Raw genomic sequence first — 20,063 nt, forward strand, 5'->3', positions numbered from 1 at the left:
TTCCATTCCACAAAATATTCTTAACAGTGAAAAAGTGGTTCTTCAGAGATTAAATAAAGAATTTAATAAAAAATGGTTCTTTTAAGAACTGTTCACTGGAAGGCTCTTTGGGGAACCGAAAATTGTTCTTCTGTGGCATCACAGTGGAAAGCTCCTTTTGGAACCTTTACTTTTAAGAGTTTAATGTGACGTTGCTAAAAAGAAAAATAGTGTCAGATGCTGAGAACATATTTTGATGGAGAAGTAAACAGTTGCATGTTGAATGTTAAGACTGTAAATTACATTTCTTGGATTATATCCATTGTGCAGGTGTTCTTCCGTGAAAGTAATTATGTTCAATCAAGTCAACGCACCAAGTTACGAAGAAACACAGATTGTATTCCCACAAGTCCACAAACACATTACTCACTATTAACCCCTTTTTTCCCTACATATTCACATATTGGCTCAAAAAGCCCAGCAATTCAAAAGCCACAAAACTCACCTCGTCTTCTTATCGGCTGAAATCCAGTGACATTTGGGGCCGGTGGCCACGTCATTAGCAGATCGACCTCTGTGGGAGCAGGTGGAGGGGGTAGACTGTGGCTCTGAGTCAGTGTCAGGGGCAACACCGTGGGCAGAATTTTAATAAAGCAGCTCGCCCATGTGTCACTGGCGTTCTCTCCATCTCACCCGGTGAAAAAAGCGATGACACATAGACCAAGCATCCGCATGTCCCTGTCTGAGCCCGTCCCTGCCTCCCCTGCCACCCCCGCATGCATACGCTCTTCTGGCAGGGAGCGTTTTGTCAATCCTCGGAGAAATCTCGAGGTCTAAAAGCTGGAGCTGTAAGCTAGTCACATCCTGTCTGAGGGCCAGATCCTCAGAGGTTCTTACTCGACTTTTTTCTTTTTTCGAAAAGCTCGGTTGCAGTCCAAGCGTAAGTCGCCGTGTTGAATTACAAGTGAGAGGAGACCCGTCAAGTGAGATCTGTCACGTCAAAGCCTCTCGATGTGAGTTAATGCTGATTAATGGAGCCCTTCTGTGTGGCGGTTTTGATCCATGAAATGACATGAATGGATGTTTGCTTCACACAGACACGTTGCTTTCACCCGACTGTCATCTAAACTGATTAAAACACTCTGACTGAATGGAATCGTGGCTCATTTCATCATTAAATGATGGTTTTCTCAGAAGTTGCTTGCTTCTTTAACAAATATTGACCACAGTTTTGACAAAATACTATAATTACTCCAACTATTAATGGTTTTTATGGTGTTTCCATCGCTGTTTATAAACTTTTTGCCTGGCAGGTGATCAAATCCTCTAGTCTTACACTGAAGGAGGAACTTAAGCTAGATCTTAAGACTTGGATAATGGAAATAACCTGATAGCTGACCAAAACAACCTAGCAGTAGATTTTGCACAAACATTTTCTTCAGAAACTCTAAAAACCTTGCAGAACATTTTGCCATTTAAGTGATATTTTGAAAAACACTAGAGACTTTTATTGTAACAGTACCTATAGGTATGATATTTTATGTGAAACTATGATAGAATAGGTTAACTATTTAGCTGTTTACCAAGTCGTCTTGGAGCTTGGATTAATCAACATTGATTTTGGTTGGAAATAAATAGACTGGTTCTGTTGGATTCATAATCTTTCTTTCTTCATCGCATATTGACAAAAACGGTAAGCTTTTAGCACAAATGCAACAAAATGAAAAGTGTCTTGATTTGTAATTGATGCTTTATCTGGATTTTATCATTTTTGCATGACTGCGGAGAATTTGTTTGTTCTCACAAGAGCTTACTGCAAAAAATTTTTTTATTTAAATGCTGACTATTTTTGGCTTAGAAATATCTAAACATAATAAACAGTTGTTTTCTGAAAAAAGTATTAAAATTTAAAAAATAAACTTGTTTTCCCTTTGAATTAAGTTTATTTTTCTTAACCCATTGACAGAATGTGTGTGTGTGTGTGTGTGTGTAAGACATTTACTTGAAAAGCAAAATGACATATATTTAGTCTTATTTTCTAAAAGAAGCATCGATTTTTAAGTGAGTTTTTTCTTGAAAAAAATACTATGCCAGTGGGATAAGAAAAGTAATCTTGTTTTCACTTTGAATTAAGTTTATTTTTCTTACCCCGCTGGCAGATATTTTTCCTGTGCTAAGCAAATCTTAAACAAGCCTTTATATCTTAAATCATTTTACTTCTCAAGTAAATGTTTCTTGATTTCTTGAGGAATGTTTAGATATTCATACTATAATACAGTAAGTATTTTTTCCAGCTAGCTTTATCTCTGTTATCAATAAAAAAAAATTTTACAGTCAAGATTCATAATTAAACCTTTATTATGACCTGTACCAGTTATCATCCTCCATTTGTTAATTAACAAACCGGCCAACTCAAAAAATCAGGGCTCAAATAAAACCGGAATTCTTTTGTAAATATGATCATTCTTTATACTGTAGCTGATACATGCCATTTTTTAGTGTTAAAATACTTTATCCAATCCCAGTTTCTGTAAAGATACAATTGGCAGGGCTATATGTTTGGTTTGCAATGGAAGATGGGGTAAGTGTTTGTGAAACCAGGCTCAGAAATTACGTTTCACCTTTAATAACTCTAATATATGGATATGGTATCATGACAATGGCTGTATATTCTTGTACACCCACAACCCAAGTCAAATAAGGTTGTCTTCCCTTTTAGGGATGTTGTAATTCTCAACACATCCCAAACCCCGGGAGATCATTTCCTCTAAAGTTTCACTTTGAATCGTACAGTAAGTTCCTCTCTCGAAAACTTAGTACCTTTCTGACAGACACTGCAGCCCAAAGCTTTATATAGAGCGGAGAGAGAAGAAACATTCTGCTCCGCTCCGATTGTCTGGATAACAAAGAGAAATGGCAGATGGTGTCAAACTTCCTCACAGCTGCCACATGATAACTAGTGAGTGAGAGAGTGTGTGTGTAATGTGTGTTGCCCCGGGTCGCATGTCTCAATGTCTATCACACCAGTAAAGTAGATGTTCTATTCTGCACCTGATTCCCTCATATAGAGCAAATGAAATCCTGTAAAACCCATTTCGTAGAGGACACACTCTGATAACACAGTAATCGCGCTCGCAGAGATGTGGCCTGACTGCAGACACATAATTCCAATGTTTTTTTGTTGTTTCATTTGATAATTTTTAACCTGCGAGCGCATTCTATACGTTGCGCGATTCGTCTTAGCTGTCAAAGATCTCAGAAGAAAGCGATGAGACATCTGTCTGGGTTTTAATGTGAAGGAGAAAAGGGGGAGGAAAAGTAGATATAGAATCAGAGATATTGGGGGGAAAAGTAGTTCCTTTCCGCGCTCGGTCCATCAGAGAGACAGAAAGAGACAAGGAGAGATAGACGCAATGAATGGACGAGCTGAAAGGAGAGTGAGAGCGATAGATACACAGCTTTAAAAGACAGAATGTGTGTGGGAGAGAGATAACACGAGACAGGGATGTCACTGAGATGGAGAGAGGGATAAACACAAGCGGGGACATATGGAGACAGAACGGTGGTTAGAGAACAGCGTATATACCATTACGCATGTAAAAACACGTATGCACACTTATAGAAGTAGTTCTCCTGAAAATGAAAATGCTTTTGCAAACAGCCCTAGATTGGGTTTTAACATTGGTTAAATCTTCACAAATTAATGTTCATCCTTGCCAGTCTGTAGTGTGTGTATATAATATGTAGATGTATGCAATTTCTTTTAAACACATAGTTGGCAACACTTTAGATTAGGGAACAGATATTCACTAGTAACTAAGAGTTTTTCTTCAATAAACACCTAATTTGCTGTTTATTGATAGTAAGTGAGGCAGTTGTTGTAGTATGTTATATGGGGTAGGGTTAAAGGGGTGGTTGACTTGAATTTTTTTAATGTTCTTTTGAGTTTTTTTTGTTTGTTCATTTATTCAGTATCTGCAAATTTATGAAGCTGAAAGTTCTGTTCAAATGGAGATTTTGAAATTATGGCAGTTCAATGCCTACAAAAACGGCTCGTAGGGAATACAATAAGTTACTTCCTGGGTTTGTGACATCACAAACCCTAATAAACCCCGCCCCTGGAGAGAAGAGGAAAAGTTGTTGCCATGCCATCAAAACTAGTGGTGCACGAAAAATCTATTCATATATGAATCACGATTCTGTCTTCTAATGATTCTAATGGATTCACAAGTTTCACAATTAATGTTCTAAATTAGCGGTTCTTAATACTGTTCCTCATGTCGCCCTGCTCTGCACATGCTCTGCTCTGCATATCTCTCACCTAATTCAGATCATCAGGTCAGCTCCAATAAACTGTGTTCCAATTATACACTTTATGTGTATAGACAGACAGATATTTTTCACATAGCTATGAGAAGCGTTAAACATGGACACACACACGGTTGCTGTGCTGTATTAAAGCTTTAATCAGGATAAAACCGTATATTAAAAGCTAACAGAAGCAGTAGCATTTACAAATAACAGCGTATCTAAAAGTATAAGACAACAACACAGAAAAAAACATACCATTAAGAGCCATGCTTGCGCAGGTTCTGCTCGATCCTCTTCACTAATATCTTCTGTGTCTCAATCGGGCTTAAATTGATAAGCTATATTGACAGCGCCATTATTTACAGTACAACCAGAGCACATGCTGCTGAGCTGAGGGGTGTGATGTTTCAGTTTAGTGTTGCAGTTTAGTGAATCACAACATGCTTGGCCAGCTAGCCAATCAGAGCCCATTTTGTATTTCTGAGGGAGGGGCTTCATAAAAACAGGAAATCATCAACGCGTTTATAAGAGAAGGGACAGAGCGGTTTAGAATAAAGGTAAATTATGTGAAAAATAATGTTTAAAAAAAAAAAAAAAAAAAACTAAGCATTAACACATGTTAAACTACACCCCATAAACATAATGGAACCTACAAAAAAAGTCAACCACCCCTTTAAGGGATTTAGAATGTGGACATGCAGAATAAAGCATAAATATGTGCTTTATTAATACTAATAAACAGCCAATATTCTGGTAATATGCATGCTAATAAGCAACTAGTTAATAGTGAATAACGTTCCCCAATCTATATTGTATACTTTTAATTTTTTTGAGCTTTGGAGCAAATTCTTCATAACATCTGTAGATGTATAAAGTTGGATGATTATATGTATATTTATGTACTATTCTTATTGTTCCACTTTACAATAAGTTTGAATATGTTAACATTAGTTATGAAATAACAACAAACAATACTTACAAACAGTATTTAGGTTAATGTTAATTTCTACATTTACATCTGAAACATTTCCAGTTATATAGTTGTACGTAATAAACAAATAAAATAATAAATATTTTATGTATTTATCTTTAAAAAAAGTATTCAAATATTATGTAAGAAATTAACAAAGTAGGAATTATAAATTAAATTAATTTAAATTAAATTAAATTAACTAGTATTTTTATTTATAAATACATAAAATATATTTAAGATTTTTTTTTAATAATTATATATTATATTATATTTATTATATTATATTTATTATTATTATTATTATATTATATTATATTATATTATATTATATTATATTATAAAACCTGTTCAAAAGTATACTATCATAACATAACTATGACTTTTGTCTCAATAAACTCCTAATTCGCTGCTTATTAATAGTTTGTAATGTAGTTGTTAAGTTTAGTTATGGGGTAGGATTAAGGGATCTAAAATATGGTTATGCAGAATAAGGCATTAATATGTGCTTTATAAGTACTAATAAACAGCCAATATGCTAGTACTATGCATACTAATAAGCAGCTAGTTAATACTGAGAATTGGTCCTTAAAATAAAGTGTTACCAAAATAATAATAGCGTAATTTAAATGATAAAAAGTGCATTGTTAGTTCTTGATGCCTACTGCATGAAGTAATATTAAACATATTGAAATTTACTGTAAAGTATTACCATAAAAACACCAAATTTAGGTTTATGAATCTGTATATATGCACCTTAGACCGTAGAAAATATGAATTATTATTAGCAGAGAGATGAAATGCATGAATTTACATAAAAGCTTTGGGGCTATGTTATAAATTCCAGAAACGTGACCCAGAAAATTCTTTGAAAAACAAATAATAACATTCTGAGACACAGAATATTGTATGAATAATTATTTTCTTTAAAGGAAATGCCGGTATATATAGTCTCACTTCATGTAGGGATGCAAGGAACTCAGCGTGTTTAGCAGGATTGCATCGGTTCTAAATGTCGAATGTGTGATGTGAATATGATGCAGGTCTTGGTCACTTCAGATAGAGGTGAGGGCCAAACAGACAGCGGGTGACCAGGGCATCTCGCCGCCGGTAATGGAAGCAAAGGATTCTGGGATAGATTGTGCACCAAGGGGGTAGAAAGAGAAAGATGGGGAGATATGTTATGATTGACAGTGAGGGAAAGAGAGAGAGGAGGCTTGATTCAGACTGATTCCTGCTGTTCTGCCCGCCACACGTCCTCAGTCTGTCATATGTGCACATGTTGAGGGGGATGCTGAATTCATGCACCCGGCGCTCGCTCACATTCACGTTACTCATCCGCCGTGTGTGTGTGTGCGTGCAAGGGCTCCCACGTACAAACAGGAGATTGTCTCCCACTGTTCTCTTTCCATTAAAAACCAACTCCCACTGCTCAACGAGTGCCATGCGCAGTCGACCGAGGACGTATGCGCAGTCGACAGAGGGCGTTGTATCTAGACGTGTATATTGACCGCGAGAGTTTGACTCGTTTTAGAAAAACGGGCAGACTGCCACCGTATGTGTGAATCTAATCACTTGTAGTCGTTTAGTAATCAGCATAAAGTCTGTTCCTCATTGCAGCTTATTCAGAAGAACAGACTGTCTGTCTGGTGTATAACGTGACCAAACACTGGTTTGATTATTACTGGTTAGTAGTTGAAATGCATTTTATCACAAAAACACACTGGCCTGGAAAAAATGGTCCATTTGAAATATTGCATAACAGTTTTTGCAAACATGCTAGAGAAAAAAAATAAAAAATAGGGGAAAATTTGTGTAGACTTTGTGATCAAAGTTTCTGTCTGTTTAAAATTAATGAGTACTTTAAAGCAAGTCAGTTCACTCGACGACTATATTATTAACGCCCCCGGCAGCTATTTAAGCCTTATATAAGAACATCCGCTGTCTAGATGAATGGGTAAAGACTTGACTGTTTGTCGAAATTCTGTTTTAATAAGGTAAGAAATAAATACGACAGTAAAGGTACCATAAATTTTGTCCTTGATGTTTTTTATGCTGACCAATGCTGCTTGTTTAATCAAAAATATTTATTAAACATTATTAAAGTTTAAAATAACTGTTTTGTTTGAAGTGTCACATGATCCTTCCGAAATCATTCTGATATGCTGCTCAAGAAACATTTCTTATGTTGAGAACAGTTTTGCTGCTTTATATATATATATATAATATATATATATATATATATATCTATATATATATATATATATATATTTATTTTTTTTTTTTTTTTTTTAACTGAATCTTTGATGAAGATCAAAAGAACAGCATCCGAAATAGAAATCTTTTATAACTAGGGGTGGGCGATATGACCAAAATCTTATCACGATATGAGTAACTTTATTTGATGGTAATGATATTTATCACAATATAGTTATTTTTGCTTTAAAAAGGTCTTTGATAGCCAAATTTTTTATACCATAGAAGTTTCATAATTCTTGTCACTTGTGACAATAACACTAAAAAATAATACTAGACTTGAAAAAAAAAACAAGTTCACTGAAGACATGTGAACGGTCAGTGATTATATAGGAATAAGAAACTAATTACAAGCAGTAGGACAAAAAAAAACAGCAGAACAAATAAATAATAAATGCTACAAATACTGAATAATGTAATCAAATTAAAACACTGCATATTCTTCCTGTAAATTAAATAAATATTTCTTCTTATTAAAGTTACAAAAGTGATTTAGTCCAGAGCAGTGAGAAATTTTCTCTCTTTTGTAGTTTGATTAACATGAATGACAGACAGCAGGAATATTAGACTCCTGTCACTTTAAGAGCTGCCCGGATCCAATATACTGTTACACGTTTCTTTCTCAGCTGTTTGTTTTCACTTAAGATCTAAAGTACTGTGTTTACAAGGATACTTGCAAAGACAGGCATTTTGACACAAAAGTGTGTGTATTTAACTGTTCAAGGCCTATAAAGTAGCAACAATAATTCCGTTCACTACTCCTATGTTTTATGAGCACCGTCTATAGCGGAATGAGCGCATATAGTGAATTGAATTCTCTTTTGCTGCTTATTGCATTACAATGGCTTAAAATCACTGCTTAAAAATGCATGTTTTTTTAATCATCACGTGAGCACCGCAAAACATCTATGTTGACAGATTGATAATCCAAAATCTCTACCTGGTCGCCAACGGCTCATGATTGTTTTTCATGATCATAGCGTGGGAGATTATAGTGAGAGATGTTTATTGGTTGTCTCTTTTGTTTGTCTTATTTATGTCTGTTTGTATTTTGTGAATTTTATGTATGGTTTTTTAAAACAAAATCAGGTGATTGATTCCTACAGCTGTATATTGTGTTTGCATTAGGGTATTGTTATTAAATTAAACAAACAGGTGATTGATTCTTATTATTTTTTATGTTTTTTTTTTTTTTTTTTTGGAGTTTATTAGTTTAATTTGAATTTTTGTGAATTTTTTTATTTTATTTTTTTTGTTTTATTTGTTTGTTTTGTTCTTAAAAACAAGTTCTTCCTTATTTCGATTTAAGCATTTCCCTCTATTTGTGCCTGAATTAATATTCCTTTAATGCCATTGGATTAATATTGCTCTTACAGATAATTGCACCATTTTTCCACTTAAATATCTAAAAATCCTTGACATGACAAGCAACACCAGGATATGAGACTAGATTTTATTAATTGTGTTTTGAACATAAGTTCATTTTTTCGTACCGCACTGGCTGAGACAAAACATGCTTATATTTATATACAAAATAATATCCTATGCGCTGTTGCTTTTGACCTAAGTGCACCATGTTTTAAAGTGTCATGAAACCCTAAAACACGTTTTAAGATGTTAACATATATGAACAGGTTGCACATTAGTGAAAACTACATAGGACTCATTATTTATATTATTAAGGGAAAAGTGGTTAATTTTTTTCGAACTATTTTTTTTTTTCAACTTGTGGGTTGAGTCAAGCCAAAAGCTAATGATATCAATTACCATTACGTTTTCAAAAATAAAGAGCGATACATAATATGGATTCTGAAACCCTGATCAGTCTCTGTTTAAACATATACAGATGGATTGATTTAATATTGCCACTTGCCATTGTGTAGTGTTTACTACTTCAGTGTTTACTGCTACTTCAAGCAAGTGAATGTGGAGCAGGTTTGAGTGGAGACAGGGGACTAATCTGCATATTCCTGTTTCCTGGGGTGTAGAGTGACATTGAAGCCATTATCAAAGCTGAGTTTTTCTGTAAGTGACTAAAATTAGTAACTTTGAGGGACTCTGAGGTGAAAAACAAATTAAGCAGTAGTTTTATTTCCAGTGTACCATGGTATAAACCACAACTTACATGAGTCAGTTGCGAAAAGCCACCCAATGAAACTTAAAACTGACAGTTTCAGTCAGCACTTGCTATTTTTCTGTGACCAGGCGGATGGGAAACAGACGTGTGGTTCTTGGACATCTTGAATCTGGCTTGCCCTTCGAGACAGATTTTTGTTTTTGGAAACGGTGTGTGAAATGACTAGTGCGTGTCGGCGCTGTACATTATACAATGCCCTTTTGAAGTGCGTAGGCTAGTGTATGTTCTGAGAGTTCTTACCCACGCTGCCTCCTGTGTGTCATCAGTGAATGAAAGGCCCTCGTCTCGTTGGAAACATGTGAGGGAAGAGCGCGTCAGATCTCCGGCAAGCTCTGGCATCAATTATACAACTGACACCGGCGTGAAGTGTCTCTCTCCGTCTCTCCCTGTAGCACATGTAGCTTACGAGACCATAATGAGTCATCCATCTTAATTAACAAATGAATGGTACGGCGTCAGGAGCGACTGTCACGCTTGTTTACGCGCCATCTTGCCCTGCTGAGTTTCGCCTTTGTGTCAAAGCAAACACGCGATATTGCCGACTCAGAACTCCTGTCACCCAATTAGCTTTGAATGATCGTAGCGGGAAAAACGTAACGGCGGCAAATACTCCCGGGATGAGTTGAACAAAGAAGTGTCTCTCTCTCTCTTTCACGCGCTCTCGTTCGGTCCCTCTCTTGTTTTCTCTTCAAGGGTCCCCTCAGGGTTCCCACGTTGCTTTTTAAATGAATAGCCTGCCCCGATAAGGACTATTTGTTTGTTTGTTGCGGTTTCCTAATGTGTGCCTGTCTATTCAATATCCATTAGGGGCCGGCGTGAGGCGCTTGGCATCCAAATGCAAAGTGACAAAAACACCTTGATGTGGAGTTTGTTTTCTCTCTCTCGGCCGTCGCGTCCTTTTGTTTAGGATGGAGACAAGCGTCCGTCTTTGTTAAGGCGGCTAATTGCTTCTCTGGTGGCGCGGCTGTAGCTTTGGCTGTCTGGTGGCTGATAAAGTATTGATTGTCTGTCTATGAGGAGGAGAAGAGTGTGGAAGAGGTTAGAAGGGGATAGAAAAGGAATTAGGTTCTTTGCACTTGCTTCTACCTGTGGCACAAAAGCGACTTGAGTTTAGTTGTGAAAGGACAAAAACGCTGACCATTAGTTAGCTTGCAGGCTATAGTTTTATAACAATGCCGTATTACGAACACTGTGTGCTCCGCCACAGCCATAGAAAGAGCAGCATTGTGTCTGGAGAGGAAATTAAACGCTAATGAGCTTCTCAAGCTTCAAACTTTCACCTTCGCATCAGCTGCTGAAATTGCATTGGCTGTAGAGATAATGCCTTTTGACCTGCAAGAACGATTGATTTCAGATTCACCTGAGAAAGCATCGAGAAGACACATCAAAGCAGTTAATGAGGTGGTTATTTTAGAATTGTGCAAAAAAAAAAAAAAAACAGCTTAAATCACAGAGCTAGTTTTTCTTCTTTTTAATGATTCTGTTAAACTGATTCACAGTGATTTGAGAGTGAAACTGAGGTGGGTGGCATGAATCATATGCCATAAACCAAATATTTAAAACAATTTGTAAATCCCATTTCGATATGTAGCATTATTTAAAAGATTTTTTAATGTGCAATGTACTTGGAATGGAAGGAATCTGCTCGAACATTGAAAATGTGGACTGGCCTCCTCAAAGTCCAGACCTCAACCCCATCGAGCAAATTTAGGGTGAGTTAGTAAATAAACTAGACAGATCTATTGTACAGTCAAAGAAAAGCTGTTGGCTTGAGTTGCAGAAGGCATGGGATAACATTAGTGCTGAAGTTCTCAGGAAATATATTGACACTATGCCAGAGAGATGTGCTACTGTAATTGCTGCAGGTGGACATACCAAATATTAATGTTAAAAGTAGATAAAAACAGTACGACTCACTTCAGCTGATATTTGTTGAATTAATTGTAATTGCTGCAGGTGGAAATATATAATTATGATATATATTCATGTATATATATAGTATATATATCTATAGATAGCTTATATATAATAAAAATTTATAATAGTAAAAATATTTATAATTGTACTTTATTTTTTTTATAAAATAATAAAGTTTGCTAATACTATTATATTTTTTAATTAAAAATAATAATTATTAAATAAAAATACAATTATTTTATAGTACACTTGCAATGTAATGCTAATATTTAAAATATTTTATTTTATTAATTTTTTTATATTAATGTATAACATTATTAAACCTAAAATCTGCAAGCTTTTTTGTTTGTTTTTTTGGGTTGCCGGCAAGTAAGTGTATGTATTGAAGGTTTTAGCACTGCCAAGTGCAGCTTGTCAGTGAATCAAATGTTTTGCTTATTTACAGTTTTGTGTATTTGCTCTGCGGCAGCGCATAGATTTATGCATTTAGTTCAAATGGAAATCTTGCAATATTACAGTTAGTCAATCTAAAACAGTGATTTTGCATTAATAGACGTCAACCATGTCAGTGCGCAAATGAGCGGCCTGAACTTATTTACCCAGCACATTTTTTATTTATTTTTTTGATCATGCATGTGCACCTGCGCACCATTTATCTGCACCCCTATTTAAATATATATCATGCTATGAATCAAGCCATGTACAAGGTTGTTCTGGTAGAAAACTTGCTTCCTTCTGCTCTGACAATGTCACCCAACTCTGAGGATTGGGATTTTCTTGCAGGACAGTTCTCAATGTCACACAGCCAGGTCAGTCAAGGTGTAGATGGAGGACCACCAGATCAAGACCCTGTCATGGCCAGCTCAATCTCCAGACCTGAACCCCACTGAAAACCTCTGGAATGTGATCAAGAGCATGAAAGCTGTAATTGAAAATCAGGGTTATTCCACCAACTATTGATTTATGAACTCTTCCAAAGACAAAGCATTAGTATTGTGTTGTTTAAAAATGACTGTAAACATGTTTTCTGGGCATTATTTGAGGTCTGAAACCACTGAATCTTTTTTGTAATTTTGACCATTTTCTGCAAATGAATGCTCTAAATGACCATGTTTATTTGAAATGTAGGAGAAATGCTGTTAGTAGTTTATAGAATAAAACAAAAATTGTTCATTTTACTCAAACACACACACATAGAAATAGTACAAAACACACAAACTAGTCATTTTGTCATTAGTCATGACACCACGGAAATGCTTTATAGATGAGGTTGTATGCTAAGGATTATTTGCAGTTCCCTTTTTCTCCACACTTTTGCTTTCCAATCACTTAGATAAAGGTTAATCTTTGTCTCATTGGTCCATAAAGTCAGTTCCAAAACTACTGGCTCACCTTTGTGCTTTTTTGCAAACTCTAATCTTGTTTTTCTATTTTTGGTGCTGTTCAGAAGTTTGCATCTTGCTGTGTAGACTCTGTAATTCTGTGTCAAAGTCTCCTGCGAACAGTTTGTCAGAGCATCACCCCAGCTTTCTGGAGGTTGTTGGTGATTTTACAGACATGTATTTTAGGGTTCATTTTCACAGCTTATATGATTTGTCTGTCATCAACTACTGTTGTTTTTCTCAACCGATCAGGTCGTCGTTGGCTGCTGCTGTCGCTGGTCCAAAGTTTTGATTTCTCCTTGCCCTTTGTTTTTGCTATAGCTCTAATTAACTTCCTCTTTTCTTTTAGCATCCAAATTGCTTGCTTTTCTCTCAGAGTCGGCTTCCTCGTCTTCATCCTGGTTTGTGTGTCGTCATCGAATGCAAGACTTAGAATGCAGAAGCAATGGATATAACTGGTATGACACATTACCTGCTTTTAATATCTGAAGAATTAATGCAACAGGACACAGCTGAACACTTAGAAAGACCTGTGAGGCAACTGTTCCAATACTTATGCTCACATCGATAGAGGGATGAAACTCTAAAAGTGCTGATCTTCTTAGCTGGTAAAACATCTATGTGTTGAATCACCCAATAATAAAATGTGAAATTCTGTAGTTTTGTCTGGTATCCATCTTTTAATCAGATTTACAGAATTCTTGACTCCACAGCAAACAGAACAATTGTATTACAAATTTTATTTCTTTACTGTCCCAATACTTATGAAAAGCACTATATATATCTATATAATATATATATATATATATATATATATATATATCTATATATATATATATATATATATATATATCAGTGAATCGCTGCTATTAATTGTATTTGTTTTATCTTCTGAATCAGATTACTTGGCACTCAGAATAAGGAGTAAGACACATAAACAAAGATAGCAGCATAGCATATTTTCAACTCTCTTTTCATAGGCAAGCAATAGTAGTTCTTGTTTTATCAAGTGCTTCACATAAAATCAGAAAATGTAGCATGAGGCTTCTGAGTGCACTATTAAGTGATGAATTGGTTTCTTGAACTGATTCATTGAGACAAACGAAGCACTTCACTAAAATGCATTGGACTTCCCAGTGCTGATGTCAAATAGCAGTGACATGATTAAAATCTAGTTTGGACCAGCAGCCTTTTAGCCTGTGTGCTTCACTGCAGCTCATTGGCTTCATCTCCACTTCATTAGATCTGTAGAATGGTCCCAGATCCCAAAATATTGGCCTGGGAGAGGAAAGAGAGAGCTGGAGACACTTTTTACATTCTCTGAAGAAAATGTGAATGGTGCATACCCGTGCAAAACTAGTCACCATGATGCTATAGAGTGTTGTAGGTGGTTGTCAGGTTGTCAACTATATTGTTGCTAGGTGTTTTGAGTGTTTTAGCATGTTTCTGTATGATTGCTAGGGCAATAAAAGTGTTGAGAATACTTTTAATGAGAATAAACATACATATATAATTTCAATGCTATGGCCTTTGTAGACATTTAAATTGTGTCAATGCCAATCACCAGTTTATTATTAATATTCATATTTTTATCCTATTCCAAAAAGTATGGCACATTTTCATGGTTCAGTACTGTTTTTTCTTCAATAAAGTTCAGGATTATTACTCTTATTTTTTTTTTTATTAATTTTTTTACATTTCATTTAGTATCCATTTAAACTCTTTCCATGCTAAGTTTATTTATATATATATAGGTGCATCTCAATAAATTAGAATGTCATGGAAAAGTTCATTTTTTCAGTAATTCAACTCAAATTGTGAAACTCGTGTATTAAATAAATTCAATGCAAACAGACTGAAGTAGTTTAAGTCTTTGGTTCTTTTAATTGTGATGATTTTGGCTCACGTTTAACAAAAACCCACCAATTCACTATCTCAACAAATTAGAATATGGTGACATGCCAATCAGCTAATCAGTTCAAAACACAACCAACTGAGAGAACCGCAGCCTTATGAGGATTGTCAAGCAAAACTGATTCAAGAATTTGAGTGAACTTCATAAGGAATGGACTGAGGCTGGGGTGAAGGCATCAAGAGCCACCACACACAGACATGTCAAGGAATTTGGCTACAGTTGTCGTATTCCTCTTGTTAAGCCACTCCTGAACCACAGACAACGTCAGAGACGTCTTACCTGGGCTAAGGAGAAGAAGGAACAGGGACTGTTGCCCAGTGGTCCAAAGTCCTCTTTTCAGATGAGAGCATGTTTTGTATTTAATTTGGAAACCAAGGTCCTAGAGTCTGGAGGAAGGGTGGAGAAGCTCATAGTCCAAGTTTCTTGAAGTCTAGTGTTAAGTTTCCACAGTCTGTGATGATTTGGGGTGCAATGTCTTCTGCTGGTGTTGGTCCATTGTGTTTTACCAAGAAATTTTGGAGCACTTCATGCTTCCTTCTGCTGACCAGCATTTTGAAGATGCTGATTTCATTTTCCAGCAGGATTTGACATCTGCCCACACTGCCAAAAGCACCAAAAGTTGGTTAAATGACCATGGTGTGCTTGACTGGCTAGCAAACTCACCAGACCTGAACCCCAGAGAGAATCTATGGGGTATTGTCAAGAGGAAAATGAGAAACAAGAGACCAAAAAATGCAGATGAGCTGAAGGCCACTGTCAAAGAAACCTGGGCTTCCATACCACCTCAGCAGTGCCACAAACTGATCACCTCCATGCCTCGTCGAATTGAGGCAGCAATTAAAGCAAAAGGAGCCCCTACCAAGTATTGAGTACATGAACAGTAAATGAAGATGGTGAATTGGTGTGGTTTTGTTAAATGTGATGCTAAGTTGGTCTTTGTGCATTGAATTTATTTAATACACAAGTTTCACAATTTGAGTTGAATTACTGAAAAAAAAAAAAAAACTTTTCCACGACATTCGTCTTTATTGAGATGCACCTGTGTGTGTGTATATATGTATTTATATAATATATATGTGTGTGTGTGTGTGTGTGTGTGTGTGTTATATGTGTGTTGTGTATATATATATATATATATATATATATATATATATATATATATATATAAGATAGAAGATAGATAGATAGATAGATAGATAGATTTATATAATGTTGCCAGCATTTTTGATAATTTCCACAAATTTTCAAGTTTCATTAAAAAAAAAAAAAAAAAAGCAACAGATGTGTTTTTGTTAAACACCATGTCTGGATCAAATTCAGAATGATGATCAAAATGTGATGGAATATTGGTTAATCAACACCCCCAAAGCTTTCACAGTCCCTTATCAATTCCTGGATCATCATTTTATTTGGTAACATTGGGCAGGTTTGATTCATATGCTTTCTGGCGATCACGTTATTTTACATATGCATCTGCTTACATATGCTATCGCTTGTTTCTGCTGCTTCTTCACCATGTTTTGATTCAAACGTTCAGTAGTCTTACAGAAGATGTGTATTAGTGCCTCCTACCATAAAACAGTGAAAACATGGAAATTCGTCCATCAAACTCCATCAATGGCTGGAATAGAGTTAAAAACTATTGGTTGATTAAAAAAAGTGTGGTCCAACTTTTTGGTTGGTTGTTTGGTTAAATCAATCAAGCACCACTAAATGCTGTGTGGAGGTTAGGGATGGAAGTTCAGCAGATCTTAAGAGAAGGATCAAAGCGAAAAGACCTAGGAAAACCTTCCCACCATCCGTGCACAGACTCCTCTCAGGCGATGTGATTGCATTGATGGCTCTTTGTTTTGTTTATGCGTTGGTGTTCGGGTCAGTCAGAGTTAGTGTTTGTGAGGCTGACATTAGCGATGGGAAGGACCGCTCGCCAAGAGAACCGATTGTTTGTTTGAGATCAGTAGTGGTCAGTGGCATTTGTCTAAGCTGTGAGTCAAGGAACAGCGTGACGTTGGTGTTGCCGCGGGGATGAAATGACCTTACAGAGCCCATAGATCAAGAGTAATAGGAGACACTGGTGTCAGTAGAACATTTTAAACTTCCTAAAAGAGCAACTTGTTTCAGTTCAAACGTCACTGCACGGCTTTATTAGTGTGGCAGAGAACTGCAGAAGCCTGCAAGGTTAGTCAAGAAACAGGTGTCAGGGTTTAACATTTAGGTGTGGGAGAATTTTGGGTTTCAGATGCCAATTTATGCTACATCCAATAATCATGTGCATGTGTTTTAATGTCTTGCAAAGGCATTAGATATTTTGAAAACTTTCTATATATTTTGCTACATGTATTTAACAATTGTGCTGTTTCAAATTTCATAAAGGAAATGCTATCAACTGGCTAATATAGACAATATAAGGTTACAGACAATAATGTAGGTTTTGTTGAAAATGATTGTAAAATCATTATATATAAAATCTATGTTTTTTAATATTTGTATTAATTTTTAAATTATATATAGTGTTATCACATCCGTCAAAAGAAACATTGGAATATTAGAACCCAAATTATCAACATATACTCATGGCCATTAATCACTTGACTGAATACTTGCCAGCTAAGAAATAAATAAGTATTACCTTACAATCTGTTTTTCAAATCCACATCATCTGAATATCCCAATATGAATGTCTGTCAAAAAATGACATGCACAATGCACAGTAGTATTTACAAAAAGAAGAGGTCAAGCGACTACACGCATTTGACTGTCACCACTTTCAGAGAAGAAGGAGAAAATGTTGGTCTGGGCAGCTTTAACATGCTGTCTGTCAGAGACGATAACGCACATAATACATTAAGACACACATCAGTAGAAATTGAATTGGAATGATCAGAGAACTGTGTGAAATATTACACTGCACGCTACTTGCTTAGCAATGCACTGGCAAAGAAAAGCTCTTTTGATTATCGACAACTAGATATCGCAATAACCGACTGTGTTTTTGATCAGGCATTGAAGATTTAGTGATTGTCTGCTGATAGAGGCACAGTTTTGTTTGTCCTTGTTAAACTGCTGCTTTTAAACTTGGTTGTGAAATTTGATTATTATTCATGTAAACAACCAAATTCAGAACATCATGAGGCAAACAGAAGAGTAGGGATGGCATGTACTGTACGTGGCCATAAAGATGAAAACTGGACTGATGTTCTTTGAATTATGTAAACCTTAGTTTATAATGAAAGAGATTTGATAATGAGCTTATGCATGTAAAGCTTTGAATGCATTCATATATATATATATATATATATATATATATATATATATATATATATATATATATATATATACAATCTGATCTTTCAATTTCAGTGTTTCTATATAACGCTCTAACACACACATTCCCACACACCCCCAAAAGTAACGTCCCCAGTTAGAATCCCATCAGAGAAACAGGTCAAGAGGGTCAATATTTACAGCATCAAGCCCAGATTGCAATTACCTTCACGGAGGCCAGACGGCAAGGAGGGAGGTGGCGGCCGCAGAGCAGTTTAGGATGAGCCGTGATGCGATAACCCCCCCCCCCCCAAGATTCCTTCTCTTCTGATTGCGCTGCTCCCCAGCCTCCAGTGTGGCTAACACTTGTAGAAATTACCTGACAGAACCAATTTAATGTTATTACCCAGCCACGTGCATCCAGCTGTCTCGAAGAGAGGCGTTCATCGAGATATTGGAGCAGAGCCTCAACCTCCCCACCCTCCCCAATTTATTTCTCACAAATGAAAATGAATTATGCATTTTCCAGTGTCACTCTCGCACATAAATGCCGAGAACACATTCGCCTGCTTCTATTACTTGCAAAGGCAATATGAGGCAGATACTTGTTGAGATGATGTTGTTTAAAACTATCAACTTGCCACCAAGTTTTATTAGCAAAGGGCTAAGGTAGAACTATGCACTGTGCAGTTTAATTGACCTTTAATTAGTTCAATTTACATGTATGCATCTGGCAAATACTTTTATCTAATAATTGGAAAAAAAAATCTGTGATACATTGATACTATTTGAACTATGACCTTTAATTAGTTCAATTTACATGTATGCATCTGGCACATACTTTTCAACGTCAAGCCCGTTTAATTCCAAGAGAATGTGTGAACACAGTGCAAGCCAGATGCTAATATAGATGAATGTTAAAAACTATAATAAATCATCACAAAATAAATATTACAAGAGATATTTATAATATTTATAGCATTAGTAATAAACATATTTATGCAATTATAAAAAAAATACATTTTAAATACAATTAAATTATAAACAATATATAAACGTGTATATACAGTATTGTGTATGCATATCATAGTGTATATAAATATAGATTTTATATTATACATAAAATATAATTATTAGATATATCTAATATATGACATATATTAAATAAAGTTAAAATATATCGAAAAAAATATAAAAAGTGTATAGTAATATCATATTTGTTTCTTACATAGATAAAATTGAGTTGATAAAAAAACATTGTTTAGTACTGTACAGTATATCCGCACATAGTACATCTGAATGTTTATATGGGCAAATCAGTATTTGCATTTTAAATATTACAAATGCAATTAACATAAGCCACATAAACAGTGCAAAATGTTAGGAGTGACAAATGTGATTCTGCATAAATTATTATTTTATCCAAAGTACTTGCATTGCATTTGCATTGCATCAGTGGATGCTCTCCGTGGGAATTGAACCCATAAGCCTACTATTGCGAATACCATGCATTTCTATTCGATCTACATGTTATTGGCTGCATTTTCTTCAGGTTTGTTATTAAAATCACCTTCCAGAAAATAGCAAAGGTGTATGAACTCGAGACTGGCTGCATTAATGTCTCCACATTTCCAGTTCTCTCACACGTTGCTCATTAGAAATGGCAGAGCTTCATTGCCCTCATCAATACAAGACTGATATTCTCGCATGAATGCGTTATATCTATAACCGTTGTCCCCCTGGTTGCAAATGGCTGTCCTTCCACAAGGTCGTCTAACATCTGCCAACTTAAGAATTCTCCTCACATTCTCGCTAATCCTTAGCATTTGAGCTGGCAATACAAACAAATTTAACTCCGCCTGTAAGACAGGCTTTTGTAATACCCAGCGGAGTGTTTAGTATTCTAGCCATCATTCATCACTGCATCCCTAT

The 20,063-nt window shown here is 35.7% G+C and overlaps 1 protein-coding gene and 1 long non-coding RNA gene across 2 annotated transcripts in view; one reads left to right on the top strand and one right to left on the bottom strand.

Moving 5' to 3' along the window:
• Positions 1-933, bottom strand: part of LOC109079852 (cyclin-dependent kinase 18-like) — a 96,912-nt gene extending 95,979 nt beyond the window's left edge. The window contains exon 1 of the mRNA XM_042733766.1: positions 485-933. The gene's annotated coding sequence lies outside the window, so the exon portion shown is untranslated. The remainder of the gene's footprint in view (positions 1-484) is intronic.
• LOC122138881 overlaps positions 1-20,063 on the top strand; it is a 125,736-nt gene that overhangs the window by 96,213 nt on the left and 9,460 nt on the right. The window lies entirely within an intron of this gene.

Source organism: Cyprinus carpio, chromosome B11, assembly GCF_018340385.1.
Source record: "Cyprinus carpio isolate SPL01 chromosome B11, ASM1834038v1, whole genome shotgun sequence".
In the NCBI taxonomy this organism is placed as follows: Eukaryota; Metazoa; Chordata; class Actinopteri; order Cypriniformes; family Cyprinidae; genus Cyprinus; species Cyprinus carpio.